Source organism: Rattus norvegicus, chromosome 4 (genome assembly GCF_021556685.1).
Source record: "Rattus norvegicus strain SHRSP/BbbUtx chromosome 4, alternate assembly SHRSP_T2T, whole genome shotgun sequence".
Lineage (NCBI taxonomy): Eukaryota > Metazoa > Chordata > Mammalia > Rodentia > Muridae > Rattus > Rattus norvegicus.
This window is the reverse complement of record NC_141537.1, coordinates 122,448,779-122,467,622: the sequence shown is the minus strand read 5'-3', so window position 1 is coordinate 122,467,622 and position 18,844 is coordinate 122,448,779. Positions and strand designations below refer to the sequence as shown.

General features: G+C 50.2%; 1 protein-coding gene and 1 long non-coding RNA gene across 5 annotated transcripts in view; both read right to left on the bottom strand.

The window, feature by feature from the left end:
* Mgll (monoglyceride lipase) overlaps nucleotides 1–18,844 on the bottom strand; it is a 102,021-nt gene that overhangs the window by 75,008 nt on the left and 8,169 nt on the right.
* Nucleotides 7,553–15,476, bottom strand: LOC148006319 (uncharacterized). The gene is made up of 2 exons (XR_015686820.1): nucleotides 12,503–15,476; nucleotides 7,553–12,462 (listed from the first exon to the last, which is right to left on the bottom strand). It is a non-coding gene; the product is annotated as an uncharacterized LOC148006319 (long non-coding RNA).

The window sequence follows — 18,844 nt, the reverse complement described above, 5'->3', positions numbered from 1 at the left end:
CTGACTGCAAAGATGAGGAACCCAGGGTCACATATAGGCCAGGCAAGCGCTCTACCACTAAGCTACCATCTCTAGCTCTCTTTACATTTTGAGACAAAGTCGGCCAGGATGGCCTTGAACTCACTCTGTAGCCCAACCAGATCTTGACCTCAAGATCCTTCTACCTCAGCTTAGGAGAAACTAGGCTTATAGGTCTGTGCCAACAGGCCCCACTCAAGATTCCTTAATTAGGAGACTCAATGTACCCTAAGCCTTTATTCCAACTATACACAAGTCAATGTTACACAGACTGGAAGGACTGGGTGCTTTCTCAACGTGAAACAGCTATAAATATCAGAAAGTACGAAAAGTCCAGCTGTCCTGCTTCAGTGACCATGGTACAGCAAACACCACCCTCCCGCCACGTCAGCTGAGGGAGTGACACAGGCCCGTGCACACAGCTGGGGCAGCTGGGGTTCCATTTTCTGGAGTCTCTTCAAAGTCTCTCCTATGTATGTACGTAAGATAATCATGTGTTTAGGGCTATCCGCATTGACATTTTCACACACAGAGACGTGTCACAAGGGCTGCTGAAGCCAGCCAGTGTCCTTTTACCATGCTTTGCAGAATCAAAACGAAGGTACTTGCTTGTGTTTAAAAACAAGGGTGTACAAGTAGGAGGTTATGAAAGAAGGCTTCCTAATACCTTGCCCACTAACAGCCATCCCGAAAGACTACCAGAACCATCAGCTTGCATAGTGGACTGAGCAGCCTCTGGCAAAAAAAATGTCTTCAAGGATTTCTGCCTAGCAACCCCATTCATTCAACCTGGAGTTGGTGCCACAGGGCATCATTGTAACCAAGGATTACTGCTTTAAAACATCTAAGGCCGGGGTTGGGGATTTAGCTCAGTGGTAGAGCGCTTGCCTAACAAGCACAAGGCCCTGGGTTCGGTCCCCAGCTCCAAAAAAAAGAAAAAAGAAAAAAAAAATCTAAGGCCATCCTCAATCTTATCTTTAAAACCTTGCCCTATCTCTGCCTCCTGGAGCACCCACCTGGTCCCAACCAAAGGTCTCTGTTTTCCCAAATAAAATGCCAGTACTCTCCAGTTGCCTTCAGTTAGGGTGAGTTATAGCAGAATGACCCCATGTTACCAGGTCCTGACAAACTGCTTCTAAAGTGGACCTGCCGGGATGAGTATGTGTCAACCTTGGCATCAACACCCAGTGACTATGGACCTCCTGCTCTGACAACAGCCCCCCATGAGGATGGTGCCACTTGAACTCCCATTTCTCTAGTGCTCAGTGAGGTTGGGCACGAGGGAGTCTTCTGAGCTATGCTGCCTAGTGTTGTGTGTTCCTGTGTATCCAGGGCCTTTCCTCCAGGTACCCTTTCCCTCCTGTGCTCGTGGGAGGGAAAAGAGCATCCACTCAAAGAGCAACGCCCAGGGCTCGGGGTAGCAACATTTCCTTCCACCTTTCCCCGAAAGACCCTTGCCTCTGGGTTCCCATACTCCTGGGCTTGGTAGTACCCTTGCTCCTGGTTCCCCTGGCTGTTTGCACATCCCTCTTCCTCTCCCATCCTCATTTCTGCTGTACAGAGCAATAACTGGTCTGGAGCAGCTGCTCGGAATGTTCCTTGACTGATTCAGTCAGGTTTTGAGAAAAAGAAAAGTCTCTCCCAGCAGAGAATAGCTCAAATAGAAGAAAGTATAAATTTAGATAGAATGTCAGGCTTGGCCACCTTCCCAGGTCCTCATCAACTTGACACCCACAATGAATTCTTGGGCTGCCCTGGAATGGACAGTAGGCCTCCTTGAATCCAGTCTTGGGCTTTAGCTTCTGTTTCGCTTTGAGCCTCAAGTCCTGCACTCCCAAGTGCTCGGCCTGGACAAGGCCTTGTTACACCTGTCTTTCCACAGCCCAGACTTGAGTCTTGGGACTTCCTCAACACGAAGCTCTTCCCCAGGTTCTCTCGGCTCTTGGATTTGTTCCTCCCATCCTTCTGTTTATTTTCATCCCTTTTTATCTGAGCACAGAGCAGCCTCCTAACTCTAACCATTCCCTGCCTCTCCATCTCAAACCCAGATTCCCACAATGCCAGCCACTGTCCACTCAGCCAACAGGCAGGCACAGCCAGCACGCCACTCTGCCCTGGCTCTGCCACAGCCCTCTCCCACCCAGCCTGTCCTCCCAACTCTCACCGGCACAGAAGGTCCTGCCTCTTGCCAACCCAGGTTCCTTGACAACTGAGACCCTTCAAGGGGAATGGAGGAGACTGGTGGGTCAAGGAGGTCAGACAAGCAAAGCTCATGGGCAATGGGTCCTTGCTGAAGGGTGCAAAAGAGAAACTCAGCAGGCAGAAGGCACGATATAGAGGCCCAGAGATTCTCAGGGTGGGCAAAGCACTCCAGGAGCAGGCAGAACCTGTCCCCAAGTCCACAGACTCAGGATTCATTCTCTAGGCACATTCTTGGGACATCGTAGAATGGCCAGTGCAATTGTCAAGGACCACAAGCTCTGAACAAGCCAGAGGGGACAGAGATGCAAAGCCAGGGGCCATCCCCATCTTAGGACCAATGCATCACCCCAGTAGATATTCCCATAGCCTGGTACCAGTCAAATCCCCTCACTGTACACATTGTGGAGCACCTGACTAAGGCAGCCTAGGAAGGAAAAGTCTAGCTCACAGGTTTCTCTGCATTACATTGTGGAGGAGAGGAACCTGGAGAAGGTTAGATCTCAAGCCAGAAACAAAGAGCTGGGTGTGGCCGGGCTCACTCCTTTTACATTGTTCTCCTGAGAAAACTCAAGGGGGTCCATGCACACCCTCAAGGGCCTAACTCCTCCTACACTACCACCCTGGGCACTGAGTCTTCAACACACAGACCTCTGGGGTGGATACTGCCAACCAGAGTAGCCCTCTCACACAAGCCACTTCTGCGCCAACTTGATAGATAGGGCGCTGTACTAGCTGGGTTTGTGTGTCAACTTGATGCAAGCTGGCATTACCACAGAGAAAGGATCCTTCCTTGAGGAAATGCCTCCATGAGACCTAGATGTAAGGCATTTTATCAGTTAGTGATCAAGGGTGGGAGGGCCTTTGTGATTGTGGGTGGTGCCATCCTTGGGCTGGTAGTTTGGGGTCTATAAGCAAGCAGGCTGAGTAAGTCAGGGGAAGCAAGTCAGTAAGTAACATCTCTCTATGGTCTCTGCATCAGCTCCTGCTTCCTGCCCTGTGTGAATTCCAGTCCTGACTTCCTTTGGTGATGAACAGCCATGTGGAAGTGTAAGTTGAATAAACCCTTTCCTCCCTAACTTGTTTCTTGGTTGTGATGTTTATGCAGAAAAAGAAACCCTGACTAAGACAGGCACTAGGGATCAAGAAGGAGAGAGAGTCTGCCATTAGGTTTAAGAGTTGGAACCAGGGGCTGGAGAGATGGCTCAGCAGTTAAGAGCACCCGACTACTCTTCCAGAGGTCCTGAGTTCAATTCCCAGCAACCACATGGTGGCTCACAACCATCTGTAATGAGATCCGATGCCCTCTTCTGGTGTGCCTGAAGACAGCTGCAGTGTACTTATATATAATAAATGAATAAATCTTAAAAAAAAATTAAAAAAAAAAAGAGTTGGAACCAGAATCTGGATCTGCCTAGTCTTGGCTTGGTGCTTTGACTGCTCCGTTACAGGACCTGAGAGATTTGCCTGGTTCTCACCCAGGCCTGGGGCTCTCTGCACCTGCCCTCCCTCGCTCGGGATGAGAGAGAGTCTGAGGGTTGTAAATGAGTACATTTTTCCATGGTAAGTGACCACAGATCTATGCCTCGAGCCCTTCTTACAGGGAGGCTTGCACAAATGAGCGAGGCTGAAAGAGTGATCTAAGTCCATAAGCCAGCTCTGTCCTAACTCAATACCGTGTCCCACCTCCCTACCACATTGCTGGCCCTGCCCATCCCAGAGGTTCTACAAAAGAAAGCCTGGTGATATTTATTGAGCAGATGCCCACATGCAGACACAAGAATGGCAAATTCACACAGCACTTCCCAGTGGCAGACCTGCATTAAGTCACCAAAGAGGAGAGGGCCTTTTTTTGGGGGGGGGGGTAGCCTAGCCCAAACCTCAGTTCTCCTTTCTCCCATTTTTGCATAGTGTGCCTTTCAGAGAGAGGTTTTCTAGCCTCCTCTGCAGTCATGTGTGACCTTAGGACTACTCAATACCAGTGGAATGTGTGTGGAAGGAACAGCAAGGTTTCCAAGTTCCTCGCTTCCGTGATGCCCGAGACATGTTCATTTCTTTTACCATGAGGTTAAGAGGTCATTGGGTCGCATCATAAGGAATTGTGGGGCAACACAACAGAAGGAAACTAGGTCCTGAGCAAGTATGTGGGACAGAACTTCGACAGTTTGCCTCTAGACCGAGAGAGCAGTCAACCCCTATCTCGCTGGAGCCACTATGCCGTGGGGTCTTACTACAGTGCTAACTTGCTAGTCCTGAACAAACGCAAAGCACACCAGTCATATCCCTCCGGTGTGGACCTGGGTTCAAACCCAGGGTCACTTGCTCCTTAACTCTGTGACAATGACAAGTGGTTGACCCTCTCTGTTACCTCACACAGGACACGAGGGGGACAGGAGACACTACTGCATTGGAGGTAGGAAGACAGGAAGCACAGTGAAGCAGGCAACCTCAGTGTCCCTGTCGATGAAGCCCTGGTCCTCATTTGTTGTTCTTTCTGAGCCAGAGGAAACAGCTGTCAGGCTGGTCACATGTGGTGAGTAACATGTTTTGCTGCACGGCTAACCTCACCATCCCTTTACTTGTTCCAGTGCAAACTGCCATCACTTCTGGGGGTGGAAGCTACCTACAGATGGATCTGGGAACCAGGAAGAGCTTGGTTTCACCCTGAGGGGCCTGAGGACTGCGGCTAAGAAAGCACTGAGAAACTGGAGCTCATTAGACCCTAACTGGTCTCAAAGAGGATGGGGAGGACAGGCAAGGGAGGAGGAGGGCAGGGTGGGGGTGGGGGACACTGGTACTGAACTTGGAGCACAGTTTGTCCCCTTGAACCTTAGGCATAGTGTGTAACAGCTTCCTCTGAGATTAAAACACTAGATCCCGCAGTAAACTCCATAAGGAAGAGAAAGCAAACAACTCAAAACAGCTTCAGGAAGTCTCTGAAACTGATCAGATTCACTAGGCTCCTCCCTGTCAGAGAAAGCAATAAAAGCTAGGAGTCCCCTTCAGACTGAGGGAAGCTCTCAAAAGAGAAAAACTGCAAAGATTCTTGAGACCAGACCAGTCGCCTGGAAGGAGCAGAAACCAGTCAAGCTGCCTGGAAGAGGTTTGGACCAACTGAGGCACCCAGAAAAAGACACTCTCCAAGCTGCTTGCATACTGTGCCGTGTGCTCCAGGTTCACAGATTTGTGAGCTGTTTCTATGCTGGGGTGGGCTTTGGTGAGGCAGCTGTCTTTGAGTCATTTCCGTTCCTGTAAGTAACCTCTCACCTATAGTCCTATAAGTAATCCCAATAAAACCCACTGGTTCACCAAATTGGACTGTAGTGGTATCCATACTTTGGTTTGTCATGGGATCCCTGCTTGGGATGAGTAAATGTGTTCCTCCTCAGAAAAAGCTGTATGACAGAGCAGTGTAGGACTTTCATCTCCATGGTGAGGTGCTGACTGCGAGGGTGGACACAGCTCCATGCTGGTGCATTTAGAGGAAGAAGGGAGGGGATTAGGTTAGCCTTGATCACCGGAGTGGGATGACTTAAGCCTAGAGACTTTGTAAGGGGAGACCAGAGACATAGTGCCCTCTGACTCTGACGCAAAGCCCACAGCGGATGCAGCCCTTGACCCCTGGACTGGAGTCCTGAGTCAAGACCAGCCTCCTGTTTAATGAGGTTTGCAGCACGCAGGACTGTAGGAGTAGCTACGGGCACAGTCCACTGCAGTTAATTAAAAAGGTGGATGCTTCAGGGTAAAGTTCACGAGCAGGCAAGGTTTCCTGACGCAACTATTTCCCCTTAAAAAGATAAACCACACGTGCGCGCGCGCGCGCACACACACACACACACACACACACACACACACACACATGCGCACACACAAAGGTATCTTAAGTACAATACATAATACAGCAAACGCATTTTTGTTTTCTTTTTCTTTCTTTTTGTTTTGTTTTGTGTTTTGAGACAGGGTTTCTCTGTGTAGCCCTGGCTGTCCTGGAACTCGATCTGTAGACCAGGCTGGTCTCTCACAGATTCGCCTGCCTCTGCCTCCTGAGAGCTGGGATTAAGGGTGTATGCGCCACCACCCAGAAAATCCCTTTTTCAATTATATATAAATATATTTATTTTCCTAGAGGAACTGAAGCCCCAGGCGAGCGACCAGAGGGCTGCTTTGGTTATAACTGTGATCTGACACAATGACCAGGAGGACCCATACATGTCACCAGCCTGAGCCCTACAGTCCTCAGCCTTTTAGTCTTTATTAATAAAAACAGGCAGACGGGCTGGGAATATGGCTCTGTGCATGGAAGAGACTTTGCCCAGCACACTGGAGGTCCTGGCTTCCATTGCTATGACTGAAGGAGGGGAGAAGAGAGCCACTGAGAACTTTGATTGGGAACTGGCTCAGGCTCTGAGGACATGTTTGAGTTCCATAAAGATCTTACCGTGTGGGATGTCAGAGGGATTGAGAAGGATTTATAAAGCTGAGTGTCCTAGGGTACAAGGACATTGTGTCCTGTCCCCCAGAACCAGACCTGCTTCCTAGAGTACTAGAGACACAATGGGTGCCAAGACCCAGAAGTGAGTTCTACTGTCCTGTGGCAGTGGTCGAGTGTGGCCTTCGAACAGTGATGGGTCAGAAGCGCTAGCCGAGAGGATGTAAATGCATTTCCCCGCAAAGAGATAACAAATGTCCCCACCTCGCTTTGGACACTATACAACGTATACATGCATCACAAGACATCCTGGAAATACTATAGTTTTCCATTTCTTACTGTCTTAAAATTTAGGAAACTAGAAAACAGCAAAAAGAATTTAAGAGAAAAGATGGTCTCAGACAAACCATGGACACGATGGTATCCACAGGATGACCTCACTTGGTCCCGTCATAGCCATTTTTCTTTTGTGTCAGTACACATGACGTCTGCAGGATGTCTCTGAGCAGGTTCCCTTGGTTAGGCACTAAGTGACTGTACCAGGTCCGAGAGTTTAATCAGAGACACCCCTTTCCCTCCAGGGTCTAACTGGTTACTGCCAGCAAAACACACAGGGCAATGAACAGCCAGAGTGCTGGGGCCCAGAGTGCATGGAGAGGAACTGACATCCGGGTCCCCTCATTAAGCCTAATTATCCACATTTCTTTCCTGCTATAATCTCTGAGAGGTGCAGAAAACACGTCAGTTCCACTGAAGGAAGATTGGTAATTGCCCTCCATAAACTAGGTTAGGAACTTCTTTAGACATTATTACTCTTCCGACACCAGGCAAGTCTCCTGCCTCAAACCCATTCGGTAGGTTTTGGGGATTCGACTTCTGGGAGTAGTCTGTTTTCATAGAAAATGGTTCTGTACGGATGGACGGAGCTAGGAGACCAGACTCCTCATTAGCACGTAGAATCTCTTCAGAGGGCTCGCCAGGGCCCTGGATGGCTCCAGAAAGGATCCGATGCCAAAGGGCTCCTCGGAGCCGCATCCAGATCAATATTGGGAACTGGCCTTCTGGGAAATCACTAATGGGCTGTGGAAAACCACGTGGTGCATTAATGAAGAGCTTCACAGCTGTCCTAGGATCTCGAGAAAGGATAGCCAGAGGCCAGGTGTTGGGACCGACCAGCTCCATCACATTACAGCCCCTCCCCAAGCCGAGCGTTCTCTCTCCTGCATGGTAGAAGGAGAGAGCTGTCCTCTCTCTTCTTCTAAAGGTATCCAGGCTTGGAACAAGGGGTGCCCTGGGTTGGCTGTACCTCATTTTCCTCAGACACCAGCCAGCCTTGCAGCAAACCACGGCTGATGTGTGATGTGTGATGTTTCTGAGACCCTTCAACCCTGTAATGTACTGCACGGGAAGAGAACAACATACGCAAACAGAGGGAGAGAGCTGCACGAGGCAGAGCAAAATGGAATCTGAGGAGAACCAGGGGCTCAATTATTTGGAGGGTCATTTTGTCTAGCCCATGTGACAAATCCATGCTCACAGAACACCATCTCTCAGGCCAGAAGATGCCCGCAGTCGGCTGTATTTTGGTGTACGCTCAATGAGACTTCAAAGCAGCAGGAGAAGGCTAGTTGTGGCCAGGTTCACCGCATGCTTAGGCTTTTAGAGAGAGTGATCATGGCGGGTGTTAACCCCCAGTCTGACCACTTTCAGGATGTGAGGCTTGGCCGGGGGTGGGGGGGTGTCTCACTCAAGTCTCTGTGCAGAGCTGGAAGCCAGCAACGCGTTTTCCTTTGTTCCCATGGCCACTTATTTACGGCAACCTTCTCACATCCTGCACTAGAATGTAGTTTATTTTCAGGATTTATTTTTAGTAATTTAAATTACATGTGTCCGGGGGGGGGGGTTGTGTGCACGCCAGTGCCATGTCTGCAGAGGACATGAGATCCCCTGAAGATCAAATCACAGATAGCTGTGCACTGTCCCTTATGGGTGCATGGAAACCGAACCCTATTCTGCAAGTGTCCCTACCACTGAGACATCTCTCCAGTCTTATTATTTCTTTTAAAACTAGATTTAAAGAGCAAAAGGAGAGAGAGAATTTGTATAAACAAGCAAAGACAAAAAAACGGAGTTCAAAACAGCTACCGTAAGAATCACGAACAGGCAGGTGAGTGCCGGGGTCGGGGCAATGTCCACATGGAACCATGAGACACGAGGATGGAGCCAAGTGTTTGGGTGGGAGTCAAGCCTCCAAAGTGACCTCAGTGGGACAACAAGCCAGAAAGCATCATTGCCAGTGGGCTTCAAGGCCTGCAAAGTCCCAGGGCATGGCTCAGCTCTGACCAGCAGGTTTCTATCCAGAGCTCAAATGTCACTTCTGCTCAAAGCTCACTTGGCTACCACAGTTGCCAGGTACCCTCTCTCCCTCTGCTCCCTGACCCATCTCAGGCACTCTCTCAGTTGTTTGCCAAATGCCACCTCCCCTGGGGACAGCTCCCTTCCTCTGCCACTGTCACCTGTATTTATCTCCATGCCAGGTTACACACACACACACACACACACACACACACACACACACACACATACACACTGTAGCAATACTAAGGACGGAACCAGTTCATCCTAGGAGGGCTGCCCAACTTCTGAGTGCGGGACATGCACCAGCATTGTCTGAGCCAGTAACTTTTGTAATGAACATGTCTGTAAAACGTACAGGCGTGAAATAGAGGGACGGTTTAATTGGCAGCAGAGGAGTAAACCCGCCCCCAGAGACGCAGGGGGAAGAAGAGTCTGGGTGAGAGGAAGAAGTGGCAGCAAGCAGTTGGACCAAGTTGGAAGGTGGTGGGTTGGAGTCCCTGGGTATGTGAGGCCACCCCCCACTCCCAAAGAGGACAAATCATTCAACACAGAGCTCAGAGGGCCGCTGGTGAGGGCTGGTCTGTGCGACGCAGCAGCGGCATACGACTGTTTCCTAAAGGTTTTCGCCAGGGGCCTGGCTCAGAGCACAGAAGCAGCACAACTCTGAACCAGGGTACCAGGAAAGAGCAGGTAGCAGGAGGCTCCCTATAAGAAGGCTCTGGGCTCCATCTTAAGTAATTTCTTTTTCCTGGAAGGAAAACAGCATGAACTCCCCAAGGCTGCAGATGGCTCCAAGTTCTGGGTGGTGAAATGCCAAGCGGATGGCAGCAAGCAATTAGGAATTTATGGAGCATGCAGGAGAGGTGGGGAAAATGTCCCCATCTAGGCATATGATGGAGACTCTGAGCTCAGCTGTGACCTAAATGGGCAGCTGCATTCGGCTGGCATCAAGAAAGCAGATGCTGGCGCTGGACTCCTATGCTGGGCGGACAACGAGCTGTCTAAACCCGCCATTCCTCAGTGTGGGACCTCAACCACCAAGCCTTTCCAAGACCCAGTCTTCTGATCTACAAAATGGGCCTGGAGGACCATAATTAGAGAGATGGCTCAGCAGTTAAGAGTACTGGTCACTCTCCCAGAGAACTCAGGGGGTCTGACACCCTCTTCTAGCTTCTGCAGACAACACACACACACACACACACACACACACACACACACACACACACAGACCCAGGAAATACCCAGTGGCCCAGCACACACTGGCCTCTGTGTACCTTGTGTCATTTTGCCAAAACACAGACTTAAATAAAAATTGATTACAGAAGGAGCCTAAGAAAGATGTTTATTTGAGGAACACAGGCACCTCTCTGGCATAAACCGTGGAGGTCTCTGAAGTTATCTCAGTAGAAACAGCTTGGCCACGTTTACCTTTGGTGAGCACTGCACCAGACAGGCAGGCAGGGTATGAGTGAGAGGCTGCCAAGCACCCTCCTCTCAGATACCTTCCAGCCTCTCAAGACACATGCCCAGCCTAGATCCCAGATCCCAGCACGGACACCACTGGTTCTCTCTATCTGCCTTTCTCCTAGCCGAGGGCTCTCAGAAGACCTTCAAGGTTTCTACATCCCTAAGTCCCAAGCACAAGGTGTGTCATAGAGTGGGTGATCAAGAAATATCTGTTAGAAGCCGGTGAGTTTGTCGGTGGCAAACATGCACATCCATCTACCGCTGGCTAACATTAAAATGGCAGCTGAAGTTCACCGAGGCTTATGCTGGGGAAAATATCCACACCGGTTTCTAGAGCCGGTGTAGTACGGAGGCAGCAAGCAGCCGTGGTCCCTGTGCGGCTTCCTCACAGCGTCAAGCGGTAGTAGCGGAAGCAACAGCAGTGAGCAGATACCTGGAGGGTCCCAGAGAGCAGCTGGGTCAGAGATGACTGGCAGAAGCAGAAGCACAGAGGAGGCGAGAACGGAGAAGTATTCAGACCAGCCAGCTGCCACCGCAGCCATCCAACCGGCTCCCTACGATCTGCCCATGGAGCTCCCTAAGGGGCATCTGGCCGTCAGATAAGGATCTAACAGTCACCAATTGTGGAGTCCAAACTGTTTCAGCTGCCAACATCTCAGCTTAAAGGAAACATAAGTACTAAAGGGATGCTTATCGCAGAGGCTGATCACTAACATTATCTGACTTTGACGACGCTGAACAGTGCTTTGCTCATAAACAAACACCTTTGGGGAGGGTCAGGTTGGCTTATCTGTCTCAGAGGGACCAGCGGCCTGAGGGATGGATTAAGGGTGGGTGGGGTATACAGATGGATGCTGACAGCTACCTGTGCACCTCCTCCTAGGAGGAGGTAGCAGGCCATTCACACCCTGCTGTTCAGGGACAGAAAGCTGGAAACCCAACGACACTCAACGCCTCACTTTCCTCTGAGAGGCCCTGAATAATTTGGGAAGAGTCACCCAAAGGATGCTGTGTCCAGCCACCCTAGCAGTCTTCCCCACACTGCCTGCTCTGTAGCTAAGGACACTGAGGACACTGCCAGGCCGGCTGCTGGCCCACAGGGTGCCATGTCTGGATAGCTCCCTGGGATGTCCCTAGTGACATTCTCTCCAGCCACTCTGCCTCCTGTTTGGCTTTATGCTCTGGACGTTGGCTCTACCGTGGTCTTGGTAATGAAATCTCTGCTTTTCTGTCTGCATTTGCTTGCACTGAAAGCCTGGAAGGTTTGCCCAACACCCCATCTAAGGCACATGAGCCCATCACTGGCTCTAGCCCTCCCTTCGTCCTCACCAGGCCTTCTGATCCCGTCCAGACCCTGGTGGAGCATACGTCCCCTTTCACTCTGATCCCAATGTCCTTCAGACCAGCTCTCTTAGAATACCTCCCAAAGCCTCCCTCTACAGTGGCCCTTTGGCAAAATGTTAGAAATACAGAAAAAAAAATCCAAAAATCAGAATGAAAATTACCCACCACACCCCTGGGCCCACCATCTTTGCACTTCCAGTCCTCCCAGCCCGTCCTTAAAGCAGGGCTACTGTCTTAGGTGCCCCAGAAAGGCCTGGGTGGAGGAGCCACTTTCCGTAGCCATAAGTGGCAGCCATCCCTCCTTGCTCCTCAGCTCAGGAGAGAGGAGGCCTCTGTAGGTCTGAGGTCAGCTATGGGGTCAGCTTTCGAGCTGCCTACTATCAGGACAAGGCTGGTCCCCTCTTTCTTAGGGTCTTTTAAATCTTGAAAAGTTATTAGATTTGGTCAAATATCTCTTCTGTATCAAGAGGACTGTGCCTTTTCTGTTTCAGGTGGTTAATCTTTTCAGATATTAACCATTCTTGCATCCCCTTGGTATATATTATTTTTGTGTGCTTACTGTTTCTCAGTGTCGCTGGATTAAGTTTGCTGGTTTTTTTAAGTTATTGTTACTACGACTACGACTACGACTACGACTACGACTACGACTACGACTACGACTACGACTACGACTACGACTACGACTACGACTATTGTGTGTCATGCGTTCATGCTGTGGCACATGTGTGGAGGTCAAAAGACTAACTCTCAGAGTTAGTTCTCTCCTCGCACTTTTACTTAGGTCCCAGGGATTGAACTCACGTCATCAAGCTTGCGTGGCAAGCACCTTTTTCCACTTACTTGGCCCATCAATTTTCCCACTAAGGATTTTTTTCTTCCCAGGTGATGTGTGTAATGGCAAGCCTAGCTCCTGGGAGTGAGTCGGGAGGATCCCCTCTCCAGCTTTGGTTAATGCTGGCTTCCTTTTCCATTGTAGAAAGGACTGAGAAGGCCTGGCATTACTTCTTCATGTATCTGTTGATTACAGCAGTGAAGCCATTCGGGCCTGGGCTTTTCTCGTGGGGATAGGTATTTTTGGAGGTGATAAAAACCTCTTACTTGTTATAAACCCACTGAGATTTCCTGTTTATTTTTGATCAGTTTTGGTAGTTTGCATCTTCCTAAAAATTCCCCCATCTTTTGGTCTAGGTTATCTAATTTACTCTTCTATTCCTTTGTAATTCTCTTCATTCCTGAAAAAAAAAAATTGGTAGTAATGTCCCCTCTCACATTCCTGATTCTATTATTTACGTTTTCTCTATTTTTTTTATTTTTTTGATCAATTTTACTTAAATTTTTGTCAGCTTTGTTGATGGTTTCAAATTGCCAACTTTGGGTTTATTTTCTATCTTTCTCTTTGGTTTCATTATTTTCTGACAGAATCTTACTGTTTCCGCTTATTCCTCCTTTAGGTTGGGCTTGCTCTTTGCCCAGTGTCTTTTTTTTTTTTTTTTTTTTTTTTTGGTTCTTTTTTTCGGAGCTGGGGACCGAACCCAGGGCCTTGCGCTTCCTAGGTAAGCACTCTACCACTGAGCTAAATCCCCAGCCCCGCCCAGTGTCTTAAGATAGAATGTCAGTCATGAGTCTCTGGTAGGAGACTCTGGAAGTGACAAGGGGGACACAGGAACACAGAACTATTAAGGCACAGGCTCCATGTCAGGGTGACTCTGAAGCCCCAGTGGCTCATTCTACAACCCAGCAGATGGCTCAGCATCCACCTCCCTTAAAAGTCAACAGCCTCCGGAAGATCCTCTCCACACCTACTGGCTCACATGACTGTCACCTTAGTCCTGTCACAGGTGACATGACTCTCACCTGCCTTCCCTTTCAACACGCCCAGCTCTGCTCTCTTGAGGTAGGACCCTTCCCAATTCGGCCTTCCTCCCTTAGTCCCAAGATGGCTGCTAAATCCCAAGATATCAAGCTAGTAGAGTCTCCTCCCCAGCGAGCCATGGGGTTGCCTCACACAGGGGACTTGCCTATCCCGGAGGCAAGGATAGGCTAGGACAAAGCAAAACAGGAAGGCTAATTTTGTTACATGATGAAGCTCTGAACAGGCTGGGTGAAGGCCCCCAGAGACACACAGGCTGTAAGCAGAGAAGAGATGCCCTTTTGATGTCAGGCACTGTTGGGGGAAAGGGCTGAATCAACAGCAAGCTCATGGCCTGCTGAAATCTGTCTATAGTGCCTGCCGCCTGGGTCTCTGTACTCTGCTTCTAACATGTGCCCCATGCGCCGTTCCCCCTCCTCGCTCATGTGCATGGACCTTTCAGAAACACCTCAAACTCCAGCAGCCCAAACACTCCCCACACTCCTCCATCACTTGGCTCAACCAGGCCCAAAACGTCAGAAGCCAGTGGTGGCTGAGGTGAACGGCTGCCTGTCTCACGTGAATCAGTCTGTCCAGAGAGGCTGAGGATTCCCCTGTCTTTCCCTCCCCTGTACAGCACATCAGTCTTGTCCTTCTGTGATTGTCAGATGGGTGTTGCAGCCTTGAGTGGTCTGACCCGACCCGGAAGACAAGAAGGAAAGCTGTGCCTGGGAACCCTCTAGAACATTCTGTCTTGTCAATCATCACTGAGCCTGACAACCAAACTTAACTGCAGACGACACTGGGGAAGACAGAAGAGAATTATGTCTTATTAAGAGCAACTCTGAGCCCCACTCATCTCTGGGGCTGAAAATAAGCCAGAAGGGGTGGGGAAACCCGGGGAAGGCCAAGTCAGGGCCCTAAATCTCTAGAGACAAGGGTGGCTTCTGGAATACTTTCGACTTCTGTCTGCCTCTGCCCTTGTCTTGGACTGAGGCAGCCCAGCAAGGGACAGCCCCGCAGGCTGGGGTTTCCCCCAGGGTCCCCCAGAGAAGCACAGATGTGGAAAGGCAGGCTGCTCATCCAAGTCTAAAAACTCAGCCATATGGAGCTGGGAAGATCCTCCCCGTTGCTTTGAATGTACGATGCCATCCACAACAACCAACCTCAAGTGCCCCGAGACTCTGACAGCTTCCACTGAGGCCCACACACCAGGCCCAAATCGCTGCACAAGTTAAACAGGCACAAGTTAAAATTAAGCAGAATGAACCAAATGTGCAGGGGTGAGGGACACAGCAAGAAGGCTGCCTTCTGTACTCAGGAGGCGGTGGCCTCCGAGAAGCCAGCCCCGCCCACACCTTCATCTTGGACTGCCAAGCTCCAAAACTGTCAGGAAATCAATTTCAATTTTTAAAGCCAACTGGCTGTGGCATTTTGTCGGAGGGATCCAAGTACACAAATACATTAGCTGTTCTAATCTGTCCCGTCCCCCCAAACCAGTCATTTCATGTTCACCTGCCACGTAGTAGGACTCATTTCCAACGCCCTCTTCAGTTTCGGAGGTTCCCATCTCTCTTCCCACCTCCATGCCAGTACAAAAGTGGTTCCCCCTTTACCTCTAAGACCCAGATGAAACTGGCTTGAATTTCCCCCTCAAGCCCCAACATAGAACTCCTGACTCTTCCTGACAGCAGACACCCTGGGGACCTGGCACTGCCTCCCTGACCACCCTGCAGGGCATCTTCAAGGCAGAGATGGCATCTCCACAGAGAAACTAGACACGGGAGAGGGGCCTGGAGAAAGCTGTGCCACGGAAGAGCATGGTCCAGTGTTTTTGGGGACCCTACTCTGCTGTCCTGCAAAGTACAGTTACATGTGACATCTACCCTCCCATTAGACTAGGGAAGCAAAGTCCACCCCAGGTCCTGATGTCCATCTGGCTCCCAGGCTGAAAGCAGCTGTAATCTGCATCTCTACGTGCACCATAATATTCCCAGGCAGCGTCCCACACCAAGGCAAGGTCGGTCGGTCGGTCAGCCAAAGGGCTGCTACCTGGTACAGGGCTCTCCTGATTCAGTTCCCAGTCCTGAACCCATGTCCTGATAGACCCAGGGTCTATCCCTTCTGAGTACAATGACTCCTGTCCTAAACTTGGAGGCTCTAGGCATGGTCGGTCATCCCACTGAAAACACAGAGGTGGACTCACGAGTTGTCACAAACACTTTGGTGTCTATTGTGTTCCGGGGCTGAGGGGAACACCAGAGGAGACAGAACAAGCATGGAAGATGAATTCTGCCCTGAAGGAGCTAAGTGATGAACTCTGGGCTCACTGTGATGCTCACCACGATGCCCTGAGCTGTCACAGGCCCACAGCAACTGGACCGTGCAACCCTGCATTGAAACCAGGATAAGCCAGAACAAACCTTTTCCTTCTTTTAATTCTACTTGTCTCAGCTAGAGGAGACACAGTTCCAGGAAGATGGCTGACAGACCCCTGGAATACTGCTGTCCCTAGAGCAAGTCTGAGCTAGGCTGAAGGATAAGGCTGAATGGAGAAGCACTGTGGTGATCCGAACACAGCCCGCAACTGTTGGGGGCCTATGGGTAAAGCCATCTGTGACCAGCAAGCACCTTCACAGCCTGCCCTACTCACACGCTAGCAACTACAACAGACCTCAAAGATCCAGCCAAGGGCAATGGACCTGCCGGGTGGAGCCCTCACAAACCGACGCCCCCTCCCCCCGTCCCCAAACCACGCACTGAGTCATAGCAACAGAACATTAGCAAACATGCTCACTGACGCTCTGCCCACTCGAGACCTGGTGAATGGCACGGTAGTGACAGCCTCCCCCACGCATCACGAGCATTTCCACACAATGAGGGAGAAAGACACATTTGCAGACTGAGCGCCTGTAACACTGGGACCACTAAAAACCAGTCCCATGAAAGCCACACTAGACTGCTATGTGTAGTCCTCCAGAGCTGTCCCCTTCTCCTTCCAGACGAGAGATCACACTGTCCTCCACACGTGGGGCAAACAGTCACAATGGTGACGAGTGAAAATTAACAAAATACAGATGCTGGCCACATGCCAGGTGGGCTTCCACAAAACACTAGAAACCGAACTACCATGTGACCCAGCTATAGACCACTCCCCTAGGTACGTCCCTGAAAAAGGAGACATCAGTACAGAAGAGAGAGACTCATGGCAAGCTCCTGTTCGCTGAACAAAAGGGACGGATAAAGAAAATGTAAATATTACTCAGCCGTGAAAAGGAGTAAGATTGTATCATTAGTGGCAATGTGGATGGAACTGTGGGACGCTGTGCTAGATGAACTAAGCCAGGCACAGGCAGACAGGTACTGAGTGCCCCCACTCACATGTGGAATCACTGAATGGCACCCCAAGCAGCAGGCAGGAGGAGCGGCGGGTATGGGAGAAGGCACTGACCTGAGGGGAGTAAGCACCAGAGTTCTTCAGCACCCAGACTAAAAAGTCCAGGTTAGTGTATATAATCTTAAAAAGACTCACAAGACAATGATCATTACTGTGGTGTCTCTAGGTCTGTAACCAGGGCCATGAGGCAGAGGGAAGCGGAGGGTGATGGGAGACCAATGTCCACAGGCAGTGGTCCGTGAACAGCTTGGGAAACTGGCCTGTTTTGAGGAGGGAACTTCAGCCAGAGGCTACGGATGGCCAGCAACAGAGTTTTCTCATTTCCTCCACCTTCCTCCATAAACTCCAACCCCATGTTCCTCTGCTATGATTAATATCGTGACCAAAGGCTACTCTGGCAAAAATGGGTTTATCTTATCTCACAGCTCTTAGGCCACACTACATCATTGAGGGAAGCCAGGGTAGGAACCTGGAGGCAGGAACTGAAACAAAGGCGATGGAGGAGGGCTGCTCACCGGCTTACCCCCATGGCTTGCTCAGTTTACTTTCTTACATCATCCAGGTCTACCTGCCCAGGGACAGCACCAGCATGAGCTGGGCCCAAATCATTAACCAAGAAAATGCTCCCAAAGACTTGCTCACAGGCTAATACTAGGAAGGTATTTCTCAAGTGAGGTTTCCTCTTCCCCATGCCCCGGTTTGTGTTGACAGCTAACGATCCCCACATCCCCATGGCTAAGGAATGCCTGTGATTACAAAGACATTCAGTGCTCAGATCTGCTGCTTTCCCAACTTTTAGGGCCTTGGTATCTTTCTTCCTTTTCCTTCTGCATTTCTTCCCTTCTCCCTCCTTCCTTCCCTTCCTCCCTTGTTTCCTCCTTCCCTCCACTTTCTTACCCTCCCTCCCCTCCTTCCTTCCTTCCTTTCCTGCATGCCAATAATGTTGAGATCAATGGTAAAGAACCTAGTGTGTGCCTCACCGGGAAGGTGAGACCTGCTCTCTCTTCACTGTGCCTACAAGGGTTTGTTAAACGAGACTAGAACCAGGTGGCCAGCAGAACCAAGTGATTGGTGGGCCTGGCTGGAGATGCCTACTGATGGCAGCCTAGGACAGCTGCGGGTGGAGCGGCCTGGCACCTGGCTCTTTCTGAAGCCCTCAGACACACAGAGCAAACGAGTATTCCCGGCCCGCCCCCACACCAACAGGGCTTTGAGAAGTGAAAGGCACCTCCTCCCAACAGGAACCTTGGATGACTCTAAAATATGGGTCAAGGGTCACCGTGTAATCTCAGCTGTGAAAACTTGCACCACTAAAGACCATTTTTCCTCTCTACACAAAGACATCAAGAGCCTGGGTCACAGGCCTGGACAGAGTGCCCCTGGGATTGCAAGCCGAGCCTAAAGGTGCCGACAGACCGTGGTGGACAAGGCTTCCATTCACAAAGGGGCTTATTTTGCTATCTGCCCTCTCAGACTCCATCAGCAAACAAAGCCAGATTTGTATCTGCAGAACATTCTTAGAGCCACCGAGGGGAATTTATCCCTTAACGAAGCCGTTGGAAAAACCAACCCCAGCACAGCAGCAGTCTCCGCTCTTCCCACCAGAAAAATCTCTGCCATTCCAGCCGTCTTTAAAGAAATAGCCCAGAAGGGATGCCCTACTTAAAAGCAAGACAGTTTGCTGTGCTAATGCACCAGCAGAAAAAATAACAGCTTCCGATGAGGGAAAGGAACTTGTGGAAATTCTTAAAATAGACAAAAGAATACGGAGGTGCTTCTAAAT